This window comes from Hyaena hyaena, unplaced genomic scaffold (assembly GCF_003009895.1).
Source record: "Hyaena hyaena isolate Hyena2069 unplaced genomic scaffold, ASM300989v1 scaffold_203, whole genome shotgun sequence".
Lineage (NCBI taxonomy): Eukaryota > Metazoa > Chordata > Mammalia > Carnivora > Hyaenidae > Hyaena > Hyaena hyaena.
The window spans coordinates 1,495,977-1,516,036 of record NW_024080835.1 but is presented as its reverse complement, the minus strand read 5'-3'; the positions used below and the strand labels follow the sequence as shown (position 1 = coordinate 1,516,036).

Genomic DNA, 20,060 nt, shown 5'->3' with positions numbered 1-20,060 from the left:
GAAATATAATGCAAGCCACATATTTAATTTTAATTTTTCTAGGAGCTACATTTAAAAAGTAAAAAAAAATGTAAGATTGATTTTAATAATATAATTTATCAACCCAAGATATCCAAATTAGTATAATTTTAATGTGTAATAATGTAATAAAATTAGTGAGATAGTTTCCTTTTTCTTCAGTGAGTCTTTGAAGTTCCATGTGTTTTTTACAGTCATAGCATATCTTAATTTAGATTAGTCTTGGTTCACATGCTCAGTAAACAGATGCAGCATGTATTGAACAGTATAGCTTATAGCTTTACATGAGCATGTTAAACCACAGACATACAATAATCCACACAAATTCTGCTTAAGGCAGGTAGATTCTTTTGTATTAAAAATGCATATATGTAAATATAAGATCTGACTGGGTAGGTAGGCATGGATCAAAGAAGGGAGCCTACCCATAGAAGGGTAGGTACTCTAATAGTTGCACAATGGATCATTGGCATGTGCAGATTTTATATTTGTAGTATTACCTGCCCAAGAGTGACTCTTGTGAATTTGCTGTAGTTCTTATAAATTTGCTATGGTGTGAAATTGAATTGGCCTCACTATTGTTCCAGCCCCTTTGCTGGTATGTAAGTCTGTCTGATCTCCCTTGTCTATATTTCTGTACTTATCTCACAAGTGTTTATGTTCACTAAAAGCCTGAAGGAGTCGCTTTACTTTTATCGTTTATGTTTGTGCCACTTTAGGGAAGAAATCATATGCGTAGTGGGATATACAGACTTGGAGGCATGCTCCTGCTATAACCGAATCCTTCCCCAATGTCACATTTTGATGGAGCTATGAGGGTCTTGTCATACTAGATTGGGTTCTTCTGTCGGTTCGCATTTAAACAAAGTCCCCATGAAATGTCACGCTTCATTTGTTGAAAGTTTTCTTCATAGCATACTGCCAATTTTTCTTCCTTTTCTAGATATTATGCTATCTTAATGATATTCGTTAAATTGCTTAATGAGCCAATGAGAAAACTGTTACTCTTAACAAATTATTCCTTTCAGAAACTTTCCATTTTAAAGCTCTATGAAGGAGGAACAAAGGACCTTTACCTGAAGATTATTAAGTACTCCTCCATCAGATACAATTCTTTCTCACTTATAGAGGGCTAAAGTGTTTCTCAAGAATTATCTAGACTCATGGTTCCACCTCCTTCTCCTTGATGTGGATGAATCATGTGATGATATCCCTTAAATTTTAGTAGTAAGTATGTGAGTATCTATTATATTTTAAATATGTTTTAAATGGTTTATAATTAACATTTTTTAAAATCTCTATTTTTGAGAGAGAGTGCGCATGCATACACGCACAAGCGGGGAAGGGACAGAGAGCAAGGGGGACAGAGGATCTGAAGTGGACTCTGCATGGACAGCAGCGAACACATGATCCGTGAGATCATGACCTGAACCGAAGTTAGATGTTTAACCAACAGCCACCCAGGAGCCCCAAATTTTAAAAATTTTGGTGGAAGTTCATTCAACTTGTTTTTTGATCTCTTTCCATTAATATAGGGTTTCTCCATCATTGACACTACTGACCTTTGGGCCAGATAATTCTTTGTTTTTGATGGCTGTCTTATAAATTGTAGGATCGTTGGCCTCTGCCCACTAGATGCTGATATCTTATGTTCTGCCATTGCTGTTCCTACAGTCATTATTTATTTGGGGCCCTCATCACCTCCTGTAGATTACATTTCAGTCCCTGAACTAGCCCATATATTCAATATCTTACCTTGCTGATACACCGTCCACACTGCCATAAAAATAATAATACCTATAATTTACTTAACCTCTGCTGTGTGCCATGCAAGTGTTGAGGGCTTTCATTCATCAACCCTCCTCTAACATGATGAAATTGAGAACAGAGAAGTTAAGGAACTTGTCCCAGATGACACTGTTAGTGAGTACAAGAGAAGATTCAAATTTAGGTCTGCTTAACTTTAAAGCCTATGATTTTTATGTTATCGCACTGCCTAAATACAATGTCTTCCTAAAACATGAGTGAAAACTTGTTCCTTCCTTTTCGCAGACTTTCAGTGTCTTCCAGCACATGGCTCAGGCAACATGACTGTCTGTTCCTTTCAACATCCTGCTCCCATAAGTATTTCCATGCACACTGTATTCTTATCTCACTAGATGATGACCATTTTTCCAATTTGCCAAACATATTCATGTTTTCATGCCTTTGCTCAAGCTGTTTCCTCAACCTGAAATGCATTTTCCATCTCTTTTTCTTCTCTAAAATTCTAACCACTGTTCAAAACCTAGCTCAAATATGTGTTGTTGTTGTTGTTTCCTGTGAAACCTTTCCTAATATGCCCAGGATGAATATGAATTGTTTCTTCTTCACTCCCATAGCACAATGTTTGTTACATAGAGTGTTTATATTATCCTGTTCTATTGAGGACTTTCCTATATATCTAACTGCAAATACCTGGAAGGTGGGGATCACTCCTTATTTATACTATGCCCCATTAAAAAAGATTGAGGTGATTAACTAGAGGCTTTCTCTTTGTAGCTCTATATTTCCTAGAACACACCACATAAGGGTTTTTAGAAAACACACACACACCTCGCTAAGAATTGGTTGAATACATGGACAAATGAATGAGTGGATACATGGCAAATATTTATGAGTTCTTTCCCTGACCATGTGCATTATAGAAAGTTTAGAAAATACAGGGAAAAATAAATAATTCATATTCCCATCACACCGATTTTGGATAATGTCCTTCTGGTTAGCTGATACTTAGAAATGGCTTAGAAAATCATCTCTATGTGCCCTTTGGTATAGAGTAGACCTACCAGGCAGAAGGCCACAGCTGCACAGGCCTGACCTCTTAGAGAAACATACTTTTATCAAGTGAGTCTGGACATATCAAAAGATTGTATAGGTATTTTTATGTATAGATATAAAATTCAAAAGCTACAAGGAATATGGAATGAAAAGTAAATCTCCCTTTACTCTTGTCTTTCAGCTACCTACTTTCCCTTCCCAAAGGCAACGATTGTTTATCAGTTGATTTATAGATTTTAAAAGATGATTATTCCAAATAATACTTATTTTTTTAATATATTACTCATATCTTGGATAAAAGATGCTCTTAACAAATATAATATCTAAATAATAACCCCACTTTAGCTAGAATTACCAGCAAATTAATTTTGTGAACTAGTTATTAATTTTAAACATAGGTAAGTGAATAGTCTCGAGGCTGCAGTAACATGCTATATTTGTCCATTGTGGTGGCTTTGCGTCTGGAGAAAAATTGCATAACCATGTAATTTGACATCTTTAACACTGTCTCCAAATCATTTTTCCAAATTCTCTTTCTCTCATGTGTGGGTATTTTAAAACTTTTGAATTTCTCAAATCTCTGACTCTGTTACTTTTCTTCCCTCACTTTTTTTGTAACTGAAGATCTTAAAATTTTTTAATGCTTATTTATTTTTGAGAGAGAGAGACAGAGTGCAAGCAGGGTAAGGGCAAAGAGAGAGGGAGACACAGAATCCGAAGCAGGCTCCAGGCTCTGACCTGTCAGTACAGAGCCTGACACAGGGCTCAAACCCACAAACTGTGAGATCATGACCTGAGCTGAAATTGGATGCTTAACCTGACTGAGCCACCCAGGTGCCCCTCTTCCCTCACTTTTAGCAGGTGACTTTGCCTCTTCACAGGAGAAAATAAATCATCATCACGGTTTTTAGATGCACTTGTGCAAGTTTTGGAAGGAATGTATTGTGGTCTATTTTGTCTGGAAGAAGATGTTCTGAGGTGTGGATCTATACCAGTTCATGGGAAAAACTAAGTCAGGTCATGGAAAAACCAGATTGAAAGGCTGTAACAAGGAGATACGGGGAAAGAAATGCATAGATGGACATCTTTAGATTTGTCCAGACTATGAGAATAACTGTGTCCCACGGATGCTTGTCAAGGACTACTACAAAGGATACTCTGAATATTCCCAAACTGGCCTTTTCCCAGGCATCTAAGTGTTTGTTCAGTAGGCTCATTTAAAAAGTCTTGATGGTGGTAAGGAAGGGGATTATTCCCAGGTTCAGTATTAACATCACACCCCTCCCCGGGGCTGACTTGGTTATTGTAACACCTGAGTGCCTAACATACCTGCCATAGTGACCAACAGCTGGGTCCTGATCTAGTCTTCAGCTCTGGAATATCAAACAACCACCTAGTGGCAGTTTGACTACATAGGCCTCTTTCCATCATGGATAGAGCAGAAATTTTTCTCACTGCAAACACATATTTACTATAAACATAGGTTTGCTTTCCCTCCATGCCAAAATTTTACCTGCATCCTTATCTAAAGTCCTATTAAGTACCTAATTCATTGTCATGGTATTTTTATTTTTTTATTTTTTGGTCATGATATCTTATTAACCATTGTTTCTGACTAGGGAATCTATTTATTGGTGAATGAAGTAAAGCACTGGGCTAATGCTTTTGAGAGTCACTGATCTTACCATGTATCCCATCACCCAAAAGTGGGTGGGCTTTAGAAAGGTAGACAGTCCTTTGGAAGACCCAATTAAGATACCAGCCATGAGGTTGTAATGCTGTCAGTCAGAATGCACTCCGTATATATCTTTCATGGCCACAATACATAGGGTCAGAAAAATGGATGTGAAGTAAGAGTGATCCCTCCCACTAATAAGCTTAATGACCCACTCTCAAAATTTTTCTCTATCCCTGCAACTGTCAACTTTGCTGGTCTAATAGTCTTATTATCCAAGGAAAGAATGAGTCCACTGGAAAACACAAAAGTGGTTACAGTGAACTAGAGGTTGAGACTGACACCTGGTCTTTTTTGGATTTCTCATGTTTCATGAACAAGGCGAGGTGGATTATGTGTGTTGGCTGGAGTGCTCGATACAGATTTTAAAGGGAAGATAGGGTTTCTACCACACAATGAAGGCAACCATGCTCAGTGGCAAAACTAATGGAAAAAACTCAGGAACTTATATGTTTGTGGTGTGTGATTTTAAGAGGAGAAAGATGAACAGATGCTGAATAACCAAAGGGACAGACAGCAAACCTTACCAATTGTCTCATTCTACACCCTTTCAATCCATTGCAGCAGGCCTTTCTGGGCTCCTGTGAAGTATTGCAAGGGTTACTCATGTTTTCTGCCAGGCAGATTCACCCCTGCCAGACTTGGCAGGCAGAAGTGAGCATCACGAGGCAAAGGCCACATAGTTCTGGCAAGCATAGATGTAGAGGCTTTTGTTTTTTCTATTGCAGCTGTTGTAGAGATTCTAGTGACCAGATCCTGATTCATGGGTATCAAGAATCAGGTGGTGACAGCAAGAACTTTTCTGTTGGAAAGTTTTCATGGTGTCATTGGGCTTCTCTCTTGGCTCTGTTATCAATGAGCACAAACAACCAAACTTGGTTTCTTGGCTTTCCGAGATACCCTGTAAACTAACCAATACCCTGGAATAAATCTGTTTCTACTTAAAGTAGTGAGAGTGTACTATGCTGTCTCAAACTAGTACAGTAAAACTTTGGTTTGCGAGCATAATTCATTTCCCAAACATGCTTGTAATCCAAAGCACCTGTATATCAACGTGAATTTCCCCATAAGAAATAAATAATGGAAACTCAGATGAGTCCACAACCCAAAAATATTCATGTAAAAATGATTATAATACTGTAGTATAATACAAAATAATAAAATACAAAATATAAGAAAAAATTAACCTGTACTTAACCTTTGAAAACCTTTGTGGCTAGTGTGAGGGAGACGAGAGAGGAAGGTTATTATGTAGGATGACTTTCACTATCACTGATAGAATCACTGCTATCTATTGTCTCAATGGAATCTTTTTCTGCATGCGGGCCACTGTATACACTTGCACAGATTTTGACTACAGTATAGTATTAATAAACTTTTGTCATATACTATATTTAAAGTAATTGGCGATAAGGCAGCAGAGGAAAAGGTCTATATTTGCAGGCAGCCTGATCTAGAATGAAGCAAAGCATTCCTAAGCTTACTCTTGTATGGAAAAACAAAGGAGTGTCCATAGGTGCTTTGAAGTGACAGAAAATACATGAGTGCCAGTTGTGGGAACCTCCCAATGTTCTGAAAATTCACCGATTTCTGCTAAACACCACAGCCTGAGACTGAGCATCCGAGCTTGGGTGACGATCACCCACAATCCCACAGTGAGTGAGACACTGATGTGTCTACACTAGTCAGTACCAAAGGGTTTGGATTCTCCAGTTTTGGAGAGGGAATGGGTACCTGAGAATCAGACACAGTAACCACCTCACCTCCCATTCAGTCCTCAACCACTGAAATTTGGCAGCTATCTCCTCTGCTCCTAGTCTTGTTAAGATTACTAAGACTTCCCCGATATAATCTCTTGGCAGTATTTGACCCTGTTGCCCACCTAACACTTTTGTTTTTGGAAAAAATCTCCCTTCCTTGAGCTTCTGTACACACATCTTCTGGTTTCCTTCCTTTTTCTTTGTTTCTCCTCAATATTCTTTGAGGGACCTTCTTTCTCTTCTGCTTTTCATTTAAAGGTGAGTATTCCTCTGTATTGTATCTGAATCTGCCAATCTTTTTACTCTACATATTGTTGAGGGATGATTTTAGATGTTCTCTACTTCATGGCTTTAGTTAATATCTGTACAATCCTGACTTCCAAATTTATGTCTTCAAGACAATTATGTCTCTTAAGCACCAACTGCATAAGCACCAACTGCACTCTGAATGTCTCTATTTCACTCTCTTCAAGCACTTTCACTATAGGACAGACAAAACAGAACTCATTAGCTTACTCCTCAAAACCTCTCCAACTAGAAAACTAGAAAAATACTCCTTCGTATATTCCGCATCCTGATGCATGGCATTATTGTCAACAGGGTGACTTAAGCCAGCAACTGGGTGTCAACCTTCATTTTTCACTCTTCTTTGCTTAGCCAAACAATCTTCAAGTCCCACTATTTCTGCTTCCCCAAATGTCTCTCAATTCATCTCTACTGCCTTAGTTTTAGATTACCATTATCTCCAGCTAAATTACTGCAATGGCCTCCCAACCTGTCTCTCTTCCTCCAATCTTGTTTCCCTCTAATTCATTCCTTACAATGAAGACACACTAATGCATCTAGAACATATGTCAAGTTATGTCTTTTTCCTATGCACAAAAAAACCTTTCCTCCTTTCACAGGGCTCACAGGGTCCTCCATGGGTTGGCATTTTTAGTATCATTTATTGCATTTCTTGCTGCCTCTCCAGCATACTCTATGTCCAAACATACTGAACTTCTCTCAGGTAGATATGTCATGCCCTCTTTGGCCTGTGGAACAGCATGCTATCCTTGCTCTAAAGGAACTAATTTCAGCTTAGATACTAGTTTCTTTAGCAAGTCTTTCCCTTCTGGGTTGTTCTCCAGTAGCAGGAAAGTGTATTCTACTTCCCCATAATATATTTGTGACATGCAATTGTAACTTTAAAAAAAAAAGAGTATATAGCCATAAATCCCCTCCTTGCCTCAGCTTAGTGGATGACTGCCAGGTCTATGCTTACCCGGCAGAAATCTAAGGAGACATCTTAGGAGAGGTCTCTGAACTGCAGGATACCAGGCACCCTCACCCTAACTCTAAACCCTACACCTAACCATGCGTGGTTCCTGAATGCATGAAAAGAAAAGCTGAGAAGGAGTTAACTTTTTCTAAAGAAGATCCCAAACCTTTAAGAATTTGTAATATTTCGGGGTGCCTGGGTGGCTCAGTCGGTTAAGCGTCCAACTTCGGCTCAGGTCATGATCTCACGGTTCGGGGGTTCGAGCCCTGTGTTGGGCTCTGTGCTGACAGCCAGCTCAGAGCCTGGAGCCTGTTTCAGATTCTGTATCTCCCTCACTCTCTGACCCTCCCCTGCTTGCTCGCTCTCTCTCTCTCTCTCAGAAATAAATACATTAAAAAAAAGAATTTGTAATATTTCTGTAAGTGCCTGGATGGCTTAATTGGTTGAGCATCCAACTCTTGATTTCAACTCAGGTCATGGTCTCATGGTTTGTGAGACCAAGCCCTGTGTCTAGCTCTGTACTGATACCATGGATCCTGCTTGGGATTCTCTCTCCCTCTCTCTATGCCTGCTCCCCTGTGCTCTCTCGCAAAATAAACAAACTTAAAAAAAGTAGTAATATTTCTGAAAATGGATGTGAAGGTAGAGATAAAAACAGAAGGAACAACTTAATATCTATTCAAATGTATTTAGAGCCCCAAATCCATTCTTGGCCTCAGCTCAGTAGATGGCTGACATGTATTCATACCCCAGAACATGCCTAGGATTTTTTTTTCAAGTTTTTATTTAAACTTTAGTTAGTTAACATATAGTGTAATATTAGTTTCAGGTGTGGAATTTAGTGATTCAGCACTTACATACAACACCCAGTGCTCATCACAACACAAGGAAGGTTGTTAAGTGCCCTCCTTAATATGCATCACTAATTTAATCCATCCCACTTCCCCTCCAGCAACCCTCAGTTTGTTCTCTATAGTTAAGAGTTTCTTTCCTGGTTTGCCTTTCTTCTCCCCTATGGTCATCTGTCTTGTTTCTTAAATTTGACATATATATGAAATCATATGGTATTTGTCTTTCTCTCACTTATTTCACTCAGCATAATACTCTCACAAACATCCACATCATTGCAAATGGCAAGATTTCATTCTTTTTGATAGCAAATATTCCATTATATATATATATGTACATATATATATATGTATATATAAATATCACATCTTGTTTATCCATTCATTAGTTGATGGACAATTGGGCTCTTTCCATAATTTGGCTGTTGCAGATAATACTGCTATAAACATTGAGGTGCATGTACCTCTTTTAATATATATTTATGTGCCTTTGGGCAAATGCCCCATAGTGCAATGGCTGGATCATATGTTGATTCTACTTTTAAATTTTTGATGAACCTCCATACTGTTTTCTAGAGTGGCTACACTAGTTTGCATTCCCAGCAATAGTGAAAGAGGGTTCCCCTTTCTCTGCATCCTTGCCACAACCTGTTACTTCCTGTGTTGTTAATTTTAGCCATTCTGACTGGTGTGAAGTGATATCTCATTGTAGTTTTGATTTGTATTTCTCTGATGTTGAGCATCTTCTCATGTGTCTATTAGGCATGTGTATGTCTTCTTTGGAAAAATGCTTATTCATGTCTTCTGTCCATTTTTAAACTGGATTATTTGGGTTTGTAAGGGTGTTCAGGTTTATAAGATCTTTATATATTTTGGATACTAACCCTTTATCAGATATATCATTTACAAATATCTTCTTCCATTCTCTAAGTTGCCTTTTAGCTTTGTTGATTGTTTCCTTCCCTGTGCAGAAGCTTTTTATTTTGATGAAGTCCCAATAGTTTATTTCTACTATTGTTTTCTTTGCCTCTGGAGACATATCTAGTAATAAGTTGCTACAACCAATGGCAAAGAGGTTATTGCCTGTGTTCTCCTCTAGAGATGGTTTTGATGGTTTCCTGTCTCATGTTTAGGTCTTTCATCTGTTTGTAATTTATTTTTGTGTATGGCGTAAGAAGTGGTCCAGTTTCATTCTTCTGCATGTTGCTGTCCACTTTTTCCAACACCTTTTGTTGAAGAGGCTGTCTTTTTCCCACTGGATATTCTTTCCTGCTTTGTCGAAGATTAGTTGACCATACAGCTGTGGATTCATTTCTGGGTTTTCTATTCTGTTCCATTGATCTATGTGTCTGTTTTTGTGTAGGTATCATACTGTCCTGATCACTATAGCTTTGTGGGTTTTTGTTTTTTTTTTAAGATTTTATTAAGTAATCTGTATACCCAATGTGGGACTTGAACTCACAATTCCAAGGACAAGAGTCGCATGCTAGCCAGGCACTCCCATTACAACTTGAATATAACTTGAAGTCAGGGATTCTGATGCCTCCAACTTTGCTTTTCTTTTTCAAGGTTGCTTTGGCTAGTAGGGGTCTTTTGTGGTTCCATGCAAATTTTAGGATTGTTTGTTCTAGCTCTGAAAAATACTGGGGGTATTTTGATAGGGATTGCATTAAATGTGTAGATTACTTTGGTAAGTATGGACATTTTAACAATATTTCTTCTTCTAATCCATGAGCATGGGATGTTTTTCCATTTCTTTGTGTCTGCTTCAATTTCTTTCATCAGTGTTTTATAGTTTTCAGAGTACAGATATTTTATCTCTTTGGTTGGGTTTATCCCAAGGCATCTTATGGGTTTTGGTACAATTGTAAATGGGACTGATTCCTTGATTTCTCTTTCTGCTGCTTTTATTGGTGTATAGAAATGCAGCAGATTTCTACATGTTGATTGTGTATCCTGTGACTTTACTGAATGTGTGCATCAGTTCTAGCAATTTTTTGATGGAGTCTTTGTGTTTTCTATATAGATTATCATGTTTTTGCAAATAGTGAAGGTTTGACTTCATTCTTGCCAATTTGGATGGCTTTTATTTCTTTTTTCTGTCTGATTACTGACGCTAGGGTTTCTAGTACTATTTTAAATAACTCATGAGAACGGATATCCCTGTCTTGTTCCTTGCCATAGAGGAAAAGCTCTCAGTTTTTCCCATTGAGGAAGATATTAGCTGTGGATTTTTCATATATGGCCTTTATGATGTTGAGTTATGTTCCCTCTCTTACTTTTTTTTTTAATTGTAAATAGATGTTGTATTTTGTCAAAAGTTTTTTCTGAATCTACTAAGAGGATCATATGGATCTTACCCTTTCTTTTATTAATGTAGTATATCACATTGATTTGCAAATATTGAACCACCCTTGCAGCCCAGGAATAAATCTCACTTGACCATGGTGAATGATTCTTTTAATGCACTGATGGATTTGATTTGCTAGTATTTTGTTGAGAATTTTTGCATCTATGTTCATCAGAGATATTGGCCTGTAATTCTCTTTTTTAGTGGAGTCTCTGTCTCATTTGAAATCAGGGTAATGCTGGCCTCACAGAATGAATCTGGAAGTTCTCCTTCCATTTTTTTGGAACAGTTTGAGAACAATAGGTATTAACTTCTTTAAATATTTGGTATGTTTTCCCTCTGAAGCCATATGGCCCTAGACTTGTTTGTTGGGAGATTTTTGATTACTGATTCAATTTTTTGGCTGGTTATCAGTCAGTTCAAGTTTTCTATTTCTTCCTGTTTCAGTTTTGGTAGTTTATATGTTTCTAGGAATTTATCTATTTCTTCCAGATTGTCCAATTTGTTGGCATATCATTTTTAATAATATTCTCTTATAATTGTTTATATTTCTGTGGTGTTGGTTATTTTTCCTCTCTCATGTGTTATTTTATTTGGATTATTTTTTTCTTTTTGATAAGCCTGGCTAGGAGTTTATCAGTTCTATCAATTTTTTTGAAGAATAAACGCCTGGTTTCTTTGATCTGTTCTACTGTGTTTTTTTAAATTAAATTTATTTTATTTTTAGTTTCCATAGCACTTATTTCTGCTCTAATCCTTATTATTTCTTTTCTGCTGGCATTAGGCTTCATTGTTCTTTTTCTGACTCTTTTAGGTGGGAGATTAGGTTGTTTATTCAAGATTTTTCTTGCTTCTTGAAGTAGGTCTGTATTGCTATAAACTTTCCTCTTATGACTGCTTTTGCTGCATCCCAAAGATTTTGGGCTTCTTTGCTTTCATTTTCATTTGCTTCCATATATTTTTTAGATTTCTTCTTTAATTTCTTGGTTGACCCATTCCGTTTTTTTTTTAAGTTTAATAATTTTGAAAGAGAGAGAGAGCAAGAGGGAGAGAGCACACCCTCATGGATAGGGAAAGGACAGAGAGAGAGAGAGGGAGAATCCCAAGTAGGCTCCACATTACTGGCATGGAAACCAATGTGGGGCTCAAACCCACGAACCATGAGATAATGACTTGAGCTGAAATAAAAAACCAGATGCTCAACCAACTCTGCCACTCAGGTGCCCCATCCCCATTCAACAGGTAGCATGTTGTTTAACCTCCATGTATTTGTGGTGTTTCCAAATTTTTTCTTATGGTTGACTTCAAGTTTCATAGTCTTGTGGTTAAAAAAGATGTATGGTATGATCTGAATTTTTTTGTACTTCTTGAGGCCTCAATTGTGACCTAGTATGTGATCTGTTATGGAGAATGTTCCGTGTGCACTCAAAAAGAATATGTATTCTGCTGCTTTAGGATGAAATTTTTTGAATGTATTTGTTAAGTCCATCTGATCCAATGTATCGCTCAAAGACATGGTTTCCTTGTTGATTTTCTGCTCAGATGATGTCTATTGCTGTAAGCAGGGTGTTAAAGCCCCCTACTATTATTATAATATTATCAATTACTTCCTTTATGTTTGATGTATTTTGGTGCTTTATATGTTGGGTGCAAAAATATTTACAATTGTTAGATATTCTTGTTGGATTGTCCCCTTTATTATTATATAGTGTCTTTCTTTGTCTCTTATTATAGTTTTTGTTTATTTATTTACTTATTTAGTTATTTTAGAAAAAGAGAGTGCAGGTGGAGGAAAGGGGCGGGGGGGGGGGGCGGAGGGAGGGAATGAGAATCCCAAACAGGCTCCATGCTCAGTCCAGAGCCTAAGACAGGGCTTGATCCCATGACCCTGGGATCATGACCTGAGCTAAAATCAAGTTGAATGTTCATCTGACTGAACCACCCAGGTGTCTTGTCATAGTCTTTGTTTTAAAGTCTATTTTGTCTGATACAAGTATTGTTGTTCTTTTCACATCCATTTGCATGATAGATGTTTCTCCATCCCCTCACTTTCAATCTGTAGGTGTCTTCAGGTCTAAAATGAGTCTTTTGTAGGCAGCAGATTAGATGGGTCTTTTTTTTTTTTAATCTATTCTGACACCCTATGTCTTTTGATTGGAGCATTTAATCCACTCACATTCAGAGTAACTAATGATAGGTATGTATTTGTGCCATTTATGACTTGTTTCTGGAGATTTTTTCTGTTCCTTTCTAGTTTGTTACTTTTGTTCTTTCTTTCTCACTCAGTCACTCCCCTTTAATGTTTTTTTGCAGGGCTGTTTTAGTGGTCATGAAGTCCTTTAGCTTTTGTTTGTCTGGGAAACTCTTTATCTTTCCATCTATTCTGAAAGATAGCTTTGCTGGTTAGAATATTCTTGGCTGCAGATTTTTCCCATTCAGCACACTGAATATATCATGCCATTTCCTTCTGGCTTGCAAAGTTTCTGTAGAGAGATCTGAAGCTAGCTTTATGGGTATTCCCTTGTAAGTTAGGGACTTCTTTTGTCTTGCTGCTTTTAGTATTTTTTTGTCACTATGTTTTGGAAATTTAACTATAAAATGACTTGGTGTTGGCTTGCTTTTGTTGATTTTGATGGGAGTTCTCTCTGCCTCCTGGATTTGGATGTCATTCCCTTCCCCAGAAGTTTTCACCTATTATTTCCTCATAAAACTCTGCCCCCTTTTCTCTTTCTTCTTCTTCTTGGACTCCTATGATATGAATGCTATTATATTGGAGAAGTCACTGAGTTCCCTAAGTCTATTCTTGTGATCCATAATTCTTCTTTCTCTCTTTTGTTCAGCTTCATCATTTTCCACTATTATTTCGTCTATATTATTTATTCATTCCTCTGCTTCTTCCATCCTTGTGGTCATTATATCTGGTTGGTTTTGAATCTCAGTTATTGTATTTTTCATTTCCGATTGCTTGTTTTTTTAACTTTCATCTCTGTGGTAAGGGTCTTCTTGATGTTTTCCATGCTTTTCTCAATCCCAGAGAGTATCCTTATGATTGTTGCCATAAATTCTTCACCAGGCATATTACTTATATCTGTTTTGATTAGATCTCTGGCCATGAGCTTTTCTTGTTCTTTCTTTTGGGCTGAATTCCTCCATCTTGGCATTTTGTCCAAGTCTTTGTCTTCCTCTGTATGTTAGAAAAGCCTGTCATGTTTCCTGCTCCCGACAGTAATGGCTTTATAAAGAAGAGATCATATAGTGTCCAAGGCTGGCACTTCAGGAAGGGTCTCTGGTGTGTGTTGCATGCACTTTGTTTCTGTGTTTGGCTATTCTGTCCCACAGGTCGGTTGTCTATAGAAGCTTTCCTTGCCTGCAGTGGGCAGTGTTTGGTCCTTAGCCAGAATGTGGGGAGTTTTAAGTAGGTGTGCACACCTAGTTAAATGAAAGACTTGATGCTACTTCCCCTAGAACTGAAGCCTTGCAGAACTCTCTGGTGGATCAATGTGGTGTGTATGGGGGGCGTTTGTGCTGGTCTTCTGTGGGAGAGACTCACTATTCTGGGCCTTAGGAACTGCCTGAGAAAAGTGGTACCAGCAGAGTTCAAGGGGATGGGACTTGGTATAGGTAACACAGGTTAGGCACCCAGTGTTGGCACTGTGCTGTTTATAGAAGCTGAGGGGCAGGAGAGAGAAATGGTACCAGCATTTCATTGTCTCCTGAGAGGGGTCTCTGTGTTTGCTACTTTCAGAGAATCCCTCCCAAAAGAGCAAATAATTTCTCCTTATGTGTCCCAGGAGTTTTCAGATCGCTGATTTCACACTGTCTGTCTCCAGGTTACTTGCCTGCCTGGAGCAGGACAGTGCACTTTATGCTCTGTCCCAGCCAGGCCTGCTGACTTTTAAAACTCCAAACTTTAGGGACCTGCTGTGGCCTGTGCTGGTCTTCTAGGGGATGGTCTTGCATGCTGGGATGGATGCAGGCTTGATGGAGAATGACAGTCACACCAGAGTTCAGGAATGTGGGCTAAACAGCCAGTATCCAGGTTAGCTGCCCTTAGCAGGTGTCCCTGCACCTATGCTGAAAGGCAGGGAAAGGGGGCACCTGGGTGGCTCAGTCGGTTAAGCATCCGACTTCGGCTCAGGACATGATCTCACGGTTTGTGGGTTTGGAGTCTTGCATCGGGCTCTGTGCTGACAGCTCAGAGCGTGGAGCCTGTTTCAGATTTTGTGTCTCCCTCTCTCTGACCCTCCCCTGCTCACACACTCTCTCTCTTTCTCTCTCTGTCTCCCAGAAATAAATAAAACATTAAAAAACTTTTTTTAAAAAAAGAACACTAAAAAAAAAAAAAGAAAGAAAGGCAGGGGAAGGAAATGGCACCCACTGGCTCTTTTTTCCCAGAGAGGCATCTCTGCAAACACCACCTCTCACAGATGTGCTTTAAGAAGAACGAACAGTCTCTCTATGGACCTTAGGCAATCCTTAGATTGCATCTTCTGCCCTGGGGTTGCTTGCCTGCCTTCTCTCTATTAGTAGGGCAGCACCCTCAGGGCATCATCCCAGTACAGCTACAAACCTCTAAAACTCCTGTCTTTGAGCCCTGCTGGTTTCCAAAACTCAAGAAAATCAGTCCCTCTCATTTTCCCAGACAATAGCTTTGGGGAAATGTTCTCCTTGTGTGTATCCGTGAGCACTCTACTCTCAGTCCACAATTGTAACTTCTGATTTACTTTTCTGTCTTGCTGATACACCAGCTCTGTGGAGACATGAGCTCTATCTATCTTGTTCAGTGTTAATGATCCCATCACCTAGCAGAGCATCTGACACTTAAACGTGAAATGAGTGAAAAATTGACACAATTAATCAGGTAGTGTATGATAGGAGAGTAATAATTAATTGTTCATTAATTACTTCCTAGAACTATAATTGTCAAAAATTTAGCTAAAATGAAACAAAACTGCATATATCTAAATCATGGCCAAGCCTCTTCTCCTACAACGATGTCTGCAATGGATTTCTTTATACCATTACCAACTTAAAAAATGTTTCATTGAGGTACAACGTATAAAAAGATGTACAAATCTTAAATCTAAAGCTTGATTTTTTTTTACACATTTACACACCTCTGAAACCACTACTCAGATCAATATGTAGAATATTTCCAGCACACCAGAAGGCTTCCTTACCCTCTCTTCTAATCAGTATTTTTTCAAAGATAATCATTCTTTTGACCTCCATCACCACAGTTTTGCTTGCGTGATTCATGTGATGGGATCATGAAGGATGCATTTTTATGTATTTAGCTTCTTTTATTCAATATCATATTGGTGAGATTTGTTCTGTTCATTGTTATTTTCATTCTATTGTATGAATATGTTTTACTTTTCCATTCTACTGCTGGAAGACATTTGGGTTTTTTCAAGTTTGAATATTATCAATAAAGCTATGATGAATATTTTCATGAATAACTTTTGGTGGACATAGCACCAATAATATATTGAGTTTAGCCAGAGGAGGATTTGCTGGGTCATAAGATATGTATAAGTTTAGCTTAAGTGGACATATTACTAAATGTTTTACCAAAGTCATTATACCAGCTTATACTCCTATCAATAAATGTATGAGAGTTCCCCATTGTTCTGCAACCTTGATATTACTTCCTATTATCTTTCACTCACTTATAAAAATTTACACAATGATCTGAGATGAAAACTGACATAACAAATTACTGTGATACTACAAAATTATTCAAAATAGGCTTCCTGAGGTTGGTTAGTTTTCAGGCATAAGATAATGAGAATGGCTAATATATACTGAATATGCACTTCTTGCGAGGCATATTTGGGATACTTTATGGAGGCTACCTCATTTAATCATCACTATACCTCTGTGAAGCAGATACTGCTATTCCCATTTTATGGATGAGAAATTTGTAACATAGAGAGACGTATCACTTAATCATAGACTTTTAAAGAACTGGCTTAAAGCACCTGTACAGATTAGTTAATGCAACAGCTAGCTTATTGTAGTGACAAAGTCAGTTCAGAGAGCAGGCTGCATCATATGAAGGAAGATCACTTAGTTTGTTAGAGGTAGAATCTGGATTGACATCCAGATCTTCTAACTTCTTGTCTGGCATTGATAACAAATCAGCAATGTACAAACTATGTAATATTAACAGCAATGGAAACAACACACTTGAAAAGGTACTTCATCCCTTCAGAATTTAAGTTATTACAATTTTGGTTTGTGGAATAAAATCACCATGTTCTAAAAATAATTCTAACAATTTTAAATAATTGTCAAGCAAGGTCATATAAAAAAAGGATTCGTGTTTTGTGGTGCCATAAGCTTATACAATTGGGGAGGACTCATTAAGAAAAAGAACAGAGGAGCCTGTGTGGCTCAGTTTACATTTAAGCATCCGACTTGAGCTCAGGTCATGATCTCATGGTTCATGAGTTCAAGCCTTGCATTGGGCTCTCTGCTGTCAGCGTGGAGCACACTTTGGATCTTCTATCCCTCTTTTCCACCCCTCCCCTGCTTGCTCTCTCTCTCTCTCTCAAAAATAAATAAACATTAAAAAAAAGAGAAAAACATAAAAAAAAAATCCTTTGCCAATGCTACAAAAAACATGTGAACACATTGGTAGAGGCTGTTGATACACAGCCTCATATATGAAGATTTTCCCCCCTCTCATCCCTGTCTCCTGGTGTTCATACCCTGGTGTACCTCCTCTCGCATACTGCATTGGGGTTGGTCTGTGAGACCAACAGAATTTGGTAGCAGTGATGTCAGTTTGGAGGCTAAGTTAGAAAGGCATTATGACTTTTACCCCTGTCTCTCAGATCATTCACTCTGGGGAACTCAGCTACCAAGTCATGAGAACCATCAGATAACCCTGTGGATGAGACCACGTAGTGACAAACTGAAGCCTCTAGCTATGTGATTCCCATTTCAGAAGTGGATCCTCCAGCTCTGGTCAAGCCTTTAAATAACTGCGTTTTTGGCTGACAGCTTAATATTGTGAGCCAGAGCCACTCAGAGAAGCTGCTCCCAGATTTCAGACTCTCAAGAATTATGTGAGATAATAAGGTTATTATTGTTTTAAGGTGATAAGTTTTGGGAGTAATTTGTTATCCAGAAATTGCTAAGTAATACAGGCCCCTGATAGGGCCTTGAAAGAGGCCATGCAAGTGAGAAGCCTAGAAGTTAAGTTTCATAGGTTTTTAAAAAAAGCTTTTTAATATTTATTTATTTTTGAGAGAGAAAGACAGAGACAGAGTGCAAGTGGAGGAGGAGCAGAGAGAGAGGGAGACACAGAATCCAAAGCAGGCTCCAGGCTGTGAGTTGTCAGCACAGAGCTCGATGCAGGGCTTGAACTCATGAACTGTGAGATCATGACCTGAGCCGAAGTTGGACACTCAGCCAACTGATCCATCCAGTCACCACAGGTTTCATAAGTTTTATGATAAATAGGTCTCTGTCTATGTTAATATCTAAGTCTACTAGATTGTTGAGCTACCAATAGCTCCGCCACCAAAATCTGTTCTTCCTTTCCTCTACAGCAGCTGTAACTGGGCAGTGCTTGTCCAGCCACAGCCACATTGTCCAGTGTCCTTTGCTGCGGAGTGTCTCATGTGACTGAGCTCTTGATACTGGAATGCAACAGAAGCAAGTTGTGCCCTTCTGGACTACGCTTTCAAGGGACTAGTCATTGTATGCCTTCCCTCCTCCTCAGGAGCCAGGATGGTGACACGTTTAAGATGGCAGAAACTCTGTCCTGCCAAGTCCCTGAATGACTTGGAGGTCATGGAGCTGAACCCTTCCAAGCTGGAATACTCCTATGAACCATGTCGTTAGAGAGAAATAAAGCTATTGTGTTTGAATGATTATATTTTAAGGTCTGTGTTTTAAAATGAGTAAGTCTACTTTAATTCATTAGTTATGATCTTCAAAAATTAGATACTTTATTTTTCCCCTGGAAGTAGCCTTGATGTTATTTATTTGCTAATTTATTAAGTTTTTCTTCTTCTGAAATAAACCTATTTTTGGATATACTTGGTTTTAAGTCCTGGCTCTACCACTTAGGAGCTATGTAATCAGGATAATTACCTTTCTGAGCTTCAGTTCTTCTCTGAGCTTTACAGTTCCATCTGTAAAATGGGAATGATACCTTCTTCATAGCCAGTTATGAGAGTTAATGAGATAATGTTTATAAAACGCTGCCTGGAACATAGGAAGAATTCAGTAAACAATAGCAATTTTTATTGTAATAAGGATAATTTTTATTTAAAGTTTATTTATTTATTTTAGTAATATCTACACCCAACATGGAGTCTGAACTCATGACACCAAGAGTAAGAGCCACATGCTCTTCCAACTGAGCCAGCCAGGTGCCCCATTTCTATTATTAATACTACCTATTCAGCGTTGCACTTTGGACAGAGCATAAAGTTTGGAGATATAAAACCTGAGCTCAAATTCTGTCACTTTTGCATGCTGCCACCTTAGATAAGATAACTTATCCAGTTTTTCTCCTTCTTAGACTCATCATCTATATTGTTGAACACTTAGGTGCCCTAAATATCTTTACTTTTTATTCTACGCTTATCCAGGAGAGCTGGAAGCCAGACACATAGCAAGTTTGACTGAATGCTTTTGTATTTCTGGGACAGGGGAAGGTGTGACTGAACATGATGGTATGTTCAAGACTAGACTGAACATGGCAGCAGAGCCCAAGTGAGCAAGAGACCAGGATGGGGAACCTGGAAACTGTTTCTAATGATTTTTTTTTTTTTTTTTTTTTTTTTTTTAGTCATGAAGATCCATGCCATCCTACAAGGGAATGTTTAACATATTCTGAATTAAATTCCCTTCTATTGGGGAACTCCTACACCACTTCCCAGGACCCTTGGGGCACTGTCGTTTGCAATGTTCCATTTTACTCCTTCCCCTTCCTCCCTCCACATGACTAGAAATGTCAGTAAAAACCTTCCCTACAGTATGGAAAGAGAACCTGTCACAGTAGGGAAGCTTGAGCTGGAGACAGGCAGCAGTGACAGAGAGTGTGATTGGATAGCTTGAGCTCCTGGATTCATCTGTGCCTGAAGCTAGACTACTACCTAGACTTCCAAGCCACATGAGCCAATACAGTTCCTTTTATTCCTTATACATATTTGAGTTGGGATTTTTAAAGTAAAAGTGTCCTGGCTAATATAGGAACTTTTGCAAAATGTACATACTTGGGCTCCAAGTTGGGTCTGAAATGGGA

At 38.4% G+C, this 20,060-nt stretch overlaps 1 long non-coding RNA gene across 1 annotated transcript; it reads left to right on the top strand.

Annotated features, from left to right (window-relative positions):
• Positions 1–1,052: 1,052 nt before the first annotated feature.
• Positions 1,053–18,846, top strand: LOC120238301. The gene is made up of 2 exons (XR_005530173.1): positions 1,053–1,245; positions 18,355–18,846. It is a non-coding gene; the product is annotated as an uncharacterized LOC120238301 (long non-coding RNA).
• The last annotated feature ends 1,214 nt before the right edge of the window (positions 18,847–20,060 follow it).